Source organism: Triticum urartu, chromosome 2A (assembly GCF_056163025.1).
Source record: "Triticum urartu cultivar PI428250 chromosome 2A, HENAU_Tu73, whole genome shotgun sequence".
Lineage (NCBI taxonomy): Eukaryota > Viridiplantae > Streptophyta > Magnoliopsida > Poales > Poaceae > Triticum > Triticum urartu.
In genome coordinates this window covers 699,278,717-699,285,123 of record NC_141874.1, presented here as the reverse complement: position 1 = coordinate 699,285,123, position 6,407 = coordinate 699,278,717, and positions in this window count along the sequence as shown.

Genomic DNA, 6,407 nt, shown 5'->3' with positions numbered 1-6,407 from the left:
TTTTGGTAATTGATGACAACATATAGATCAAAGCTTAGACAAATGATAATAAGCATGAAATATATCGTCGCTTTGAGAAGTATGTGATAAGTAAGAGCTCCCCCTAAATTTGTGCATATTTAAAATTTGCTTTGGACTGCAAATGCACAAAGAGTTAGAGTCATGGGTTACTCTTCCATGTCACATACATCTTGGTGGAGCGCTCAAAATGATAAGAATGAAATACATGCACTCATCACCAAGAATAGTGGATGATCACAAACGATAGATAGAATGATAATATTTAAGCAAGCATTAAGCAAACATTAAGTGTAGCTTATGATGAAACACATGATCATCGATGTCTCACAGGCATAAGGACGTAGTATCTCACACACAAGCAAAACAAAGTTCGTAGAACCACCAAATAAAGCAAGAGAGAAAAGCAACACTCTCTCTCTCGAAGCCTATGATCTATACATCTTCTCCCCCTTTGGCAACAAGTTACCAAAAAGTTCCTAGAAAATGCATAGTGGTAAGTCGTCGCTCAGGCTTGATCTTCAGGTGGTGGTGGAGTCTGGATCACTCCAAGGACGAAGGCTTCTGTAGATGTTGAAGTAGTCGCTGGAGTTTGAGCTGATGTAGACGCTGGAGCTGAGGCTGTAGCTGGTGCTGAAGTAGTGGCTCTGATGTCAGCAACTGGCACGGCAGACGACCTCGGGCCTCGTGGCACTCTAGAAAAAGCATGAGTCGTGGTCCTGCCTCTCCTCTCATTCATGTCCTCCTGGAGCTGCTCCACTGCAGACTGAACTTCCGTTACTTTGACATCCAAGTCATAGAACTTCTGTTCCATGATCCTCTCTAGGCTCTGCTGATTCTTAGTGAGGTTGGCCAGACTTTGCTCAATTCTCAGCGTGGATGCAATCAAGTAACCAAGCTGCTCTTGTTTAGTCTTCAAGAAGTATTTAGATGCCTCCTCTTGAGTAGGCATCTTGGCAGCTTTCTCCTTCCTCGCCTTCTCCTTCTTTGCATATGCTTGTGCAGATGATGGCTCATTCTCTGTCATCACAACTTCATTGTTCTCAAAATCTGGACGGATGGGCAGGTGTTCCTTATGCAACAAATATACGCCCGTGCCCATCTTGGAGTTGATGAGCTCCTGAATCTGAGGGGCATATCCACAGCTCCTCTTCTGATCTGCCGCAGTCCTTTTGATCGTTTCCACTATGAGGCTCATGACTTTGAATTTCTGAGGCACGTCAAAGACATGAAGCAAGTTGATCGCGTGACCTCTGATCATCTTGTGATCTCCAGACTTGGGCAGAAGGGTGTGCCTAAGGATCCAGTTGATCGTAGGCAATCCTGATAGCAGATAATGCACTGAGCCAAACTTGAACGTGTCAAGAGCTTCATTGGGAATTTCCTTGTACATATTTGACATGGAGTTATGGTCCATCTTCTTCTTGGCATAGATATCCAAGTCCTCATCTTGCTCTTCTGGGGCATTAATGATCTGTGCCCACTCAGCCACTGTAGATTGGTACCTTGTACCCTCAGACATCCATGTAATCCTCCCATCTGGATAAAAGTGAGCTGTGGAGTAGAACTGCATGATAAGTTCCTCGTTCCACTTTGTGAGCTTCTGCCCAACAAAGTCAGCTACTCCACAAGCTATGAAGCTGTCTTGCACTCCAGGATAGTGCTCCTCATTCTCCTTGATATATGTCCAATCAACCCATCGCATATCACAGACAATGGGCTTCTTATCTAGCAGCACAGTCTCATAGAAATCCTGCTGCTCCTTGGTATGAAACCTGTAGTCCACTGTAGTCCTTCTCCTAGAAGCGTATGGATCTGCTTCTCTCCATTTCTTGAGCCCTGAGTCTCTCCTGAGCTTCATATACTCAGCCACAGGATGAGTATCGTTGTGGTCTGGGATCTTGGGCTTGAGCTTCTGAAGGACATTCTCTTCCTCATCCTCAGCAACAGTCTTAGGCACTGGGGCCTTGTTCTTCTCAGTGGCTAGTATGCTTCTTGTGTTTCTCTTTGGTGCACTCTTAGGCTTAGATGCAGCCTTAGGTGCTTCCTTGGGCTTGGATGCAGCTCCCCCTGACCTTATGGCATCTCCCATAAGTTTGGCTGCCTTGGGCGCTGGTGCAGCTACCTCTTCTTCCTCATCCTCTTCTACCATGATGGAGGCCTTCCCAAGCACTCTAGCCACAGTCTTCTTCACTCTTTCTCTCCTTTTCTTGCCCTCAGCTGCAGCTGGCTCTTGGGAAGTGGGCTTCTCAGTTGAGGCTCTAGCCTTTGACATGGGCTGCCTGCCTGCTGGCCTCTTGATTTTCAGGCCTGGCTTTGAGCCTTGAGCTGGCTCAACTCTCTTGGATGTGGCCTCTTCCTCTGCCACATAGTCCTCATCTTCAGAATCTGAGGTTCTCTTCTTCCTTTGTCTAGTGGCAGCTTTAGGCAGGTTGCTGGGTGTGCTCCTGCTGCCATCATCTGAGGAACTTGAGGGGCTAGTGCCCTCACTCAGCTGCACTTGCTGCTCTGACAAGTTTTGGCTGTCACTCTGGTCTGACATGTTGCAAAATGACTGTTGACCCTGTGAATAGATTATAGAGGAGATAGAGTGGATGAGCATCACAAAATGCAGAGATTTTTGCAAAAAGAATGATCCAAAAACTTAGTTTTAGTTTCCCACTGAAATCATCTCGGATCTACCGATTTTCAAACTCGGTGATACCGAAGCAGTTTTGGAACCTAAACTAGTGAACTCGGTAGGACCGAGTGACAGTTCGGTGGCACCGAGACTGCTAGGGTTTCACAGAGTTCCAAAATCGGTCACACCGATAAGTAATCCTCGGTCAGACCGAGTCTCACTTGTGCAATGGCATAATCCAAATCGGTGGGACCGAGTTTTTCAACTCAGTGGGTCCGAGATGGTTTCTCCGGAAACCTAAACCTAGAATTTTCGAATCAAACCTAATCTATGAGTGTTTTGACTGGATAGAAGTTTATCAAACGTGGCCAGAAACAATGTGATCACAATGTGCTACGAATCAGATTGAGGAATAGCACAAAGATCAAGTCCATACCCTAGTTCGGCGGGGACTTGCTACGGCGGCAACGGCAGGGCAGAAATCCCGTTGACGGTGGCGGAGACCAGCGACAGGAGGCTGCTGGCGGCGAGAAGACGATTCGGAGACCTCGAGGGCAGATCAGGCTATCGCGCGGGCGAAGGGGTTCGGAGAAATTTCCAAATTTTGCCCGTGACTATATATAGCCCGACCCTGTCGGTGTGACCGAGTGGAACAACTCGGTGGCACCGAGATTCATAACTGCGTGCAGTTACTGAAACTCGGTGTGACCGAAAGGTTCAAATCGGTTGCACCGAGATCGAAAACCTAGATCAACTTAATGATCTCGGTAGGACCGAAAGTGGAGTATCGGTCAGACCGAGAAGCATAAAGAGGTTTTGGAAGTTTAAGTCTATGACGAATCGGGGACGCCGAGCGCTCCTCACACAGAGTGGTTCGAATCTGACTTGATCAAATTTTGTGATGCAGCATGAATAGAGTTTGAGACGAGAAAAGCATAGATAGCTAGAGGTGGTTCTTAGGCATTCTTGTCCATCCACTTGGCAAAAGAGGATAAAGCCAAACAATCAAAACAACAAGTGGATGTCCTCGAATGAGTAAAATATGCAATCAGCATGCTCACACAATAAGATGGCAAATGAAATATGTGGCAAGGCATGCACAACCAATTCTAGCATCTATCAAGCAATTTGCGATGACTAGGTCATCTATATAAGAGTATATTGACTTAGGAGTCAAGTGAGAACACTTGATCGTACGTCATACTCATCGTTTAAGCTCAAGTGGGGTTACCACTTTTACATAAAGCATTGTTTTGTTCACATCTTTAGAGTTGCTTTAGCTCAAGTCTTAGAGTAAAGCTCCCCCTAGATGTGATATCCCCCCAAGAGGGATGAACTAACCTTGGGTTTTGTCGATGATGACTTCATGTAGATATTGAAGATGTGGAGGCTCAATGTTGATATAGATCTCTTGGAGCTATCCATTTGAGTGAATTGCACTTTCAATACCTACATGGGTTAGTCCCACAAGGAACAAATAAGGATATCCATAGACATAGAGTGATGCACACAAAAGATGATGTCCATGAAAACTTTTAGGTTACCTTGTCCCTTGTCTTACCAACAAGAGGGTTTGTGACTCCTTGAACTAGTGCAAAATGTGGAAGTTGATTGCACTTGTTCTTGCCAAAATGATAAGAGTGAAGTATGTTGGCGAAGTCACCCTCAAGAACTCTCTAGTTCTTCTTCTTTTGGATCCACATCATCTTGATGGGAATCCTTGGAGTTGTAGTCGTACTTGATAAAGTGGAACTTGAAGTAGTCTTGGGAATCCACTTGACTAAGGTCTTTGGAGCTTCTTCAAATGCATCAATTTCCTCTTGAAGCTTGTCCTTGCCTTTTTGCTCCTAGTCTTGTGGTGGAAGATCATCTTGAGCTTGTGTCCCCTTGAAAGAAGTATACTTCTCTTGTTGAGGGACAAACTTCGTCTTGGGGTATTGATCTTCTTCCCATTCAACTCCATTGGCATTGAACTTTCGTTCAAAACCAACACCTTGATTCTTCCGTTGCATTCCTTGCTTGCGCACAATTTCCTCGAATTGCTTACTCCCGGCAAGGCTCTTGTACACTCCTTTCTCCATAATTCCCTTCAAGAAGCTATTTTCTTGCTCAAGTGTAACTTGGCTAAGAGAATCATTAGTGGAATCAAGAGAACTACTAGAAGCAACAATGTTGGATTTAGCATGATCATTGTTACTACTAGAGGAAGAATTCTTGTTACTAGACTTGACTTGAGGCATGTAAGTGGATAAGAGTAAACGCTTGGCAATGTAAGAAGAACTTTTCTTGCGGAGATCATCATTGATTGCCTTTAATAACTCATGCTCTTGCTCAAGATTGAGCTTTTCAAAGCGTAGTTTCTCATGAGCTCTTAAAAGTTCTCGGTGATCTTCGAAGATAGTGTCATGAGCTAACTTAAGAGTTTTTAGTTCTTTAGTTAGAGCCTCAATCTTCTCCTTATCATTGTCACTCGTTTTATCTTGATTAGCATGATTAATTGGTCTTTTATCATAGTATTCATCACTAGAGTTGTCACCAAGCAAATCATCACCTAACAAGTCATCTTCATCACTATTGAAATCAACATACTCGGGGTGTGTTACCTTAGGACCTTTTGCCATGAAGCATCTTCCAATTCCTTCATTTGGTGAGTCAAATATGTCGTAGGAGTTGGTTGACACAAGTGCTAGACCGGCAACACCTTCATCTTGAGTATCTTCGGAGTCGGAGTGATAACTTCTCTCGGAGTGGCTGTCGGAGTCGGAGCCGGATACCCATTCACCAACATGAGCTTGATGTCTTCGTCTTGTATAGCTCCTTGATGATTTTTCCTTCCTTTCCGAATCCTTACTTCTCCGTGAGTATCTTCGTTCATAACGATCATCTCTACTCCTTCTCTCTCTTGGTGGTGATCCTTTGCTTCTTCTTTTTGGAGAATCTTCTCTTCTCTTGTAGGGAGCCGTACACTCATTGGAATAGTGTCCGGGTCTTCCACAGTTGTAACAGTTTCGCTCTCGACTAGAAGATCTTTTGTCATTGTAGGACCTTGACTTGGAGCTTCTATCTTTGCTTCTACTCTTGTAGAATTTGTTGAAGTTCTTCACCATTAAGCTCAATTCTTCATTGAAGTCTTGTTTCTCACTTGATGATGTAGGGGCTTCACATGAGGCTTTATAGGCACCACTTGATTTGTTGTGAAGTTCCTCTTTATCCTTAAGTGACATCTCATGAGCAACAATTCTTCCAATCACTTCCGTTGGCTTGAGATCTTTGTAATTGGGCATCATTTGGATCAATGTGCACACGGTATCATATTTTCCATCCAAGGCTCTTAGGATCTTCTTGATGATGAATCTATCGGTCATCTCTTCACTTCTTAAGCCGGCAATCTCATTTGTGATGAGAGCAAGCCTAGAGTACATTTCAGCGACACCTTCACCATCCTTCATCTTGAACTTGTCAAGTTGGCTTTGAAGCACATCCAACTTGGATTCCTTGACGAAGTCGGTACCTTCGTGCATATCAATCAAAGTGTCCCAAATTTCCTTTGCATTCTCAAGGCGGCTGATTTTGTTGAATTCTTCGGGGCACAATCCGTTGAAGAGAATATCACAAGCTTGAGCATTGTATTGCAACATCTTCAACTCATCCGCGGTAGCTTCACGGTTTGGTTCTCTCCCATCAAAGAAGTCACCTTGCAAACCAACACACACAATAGCCCAAATAGCGGGGTTATGTCTAAGAATATGCATTTTCATTTTATGCTTCC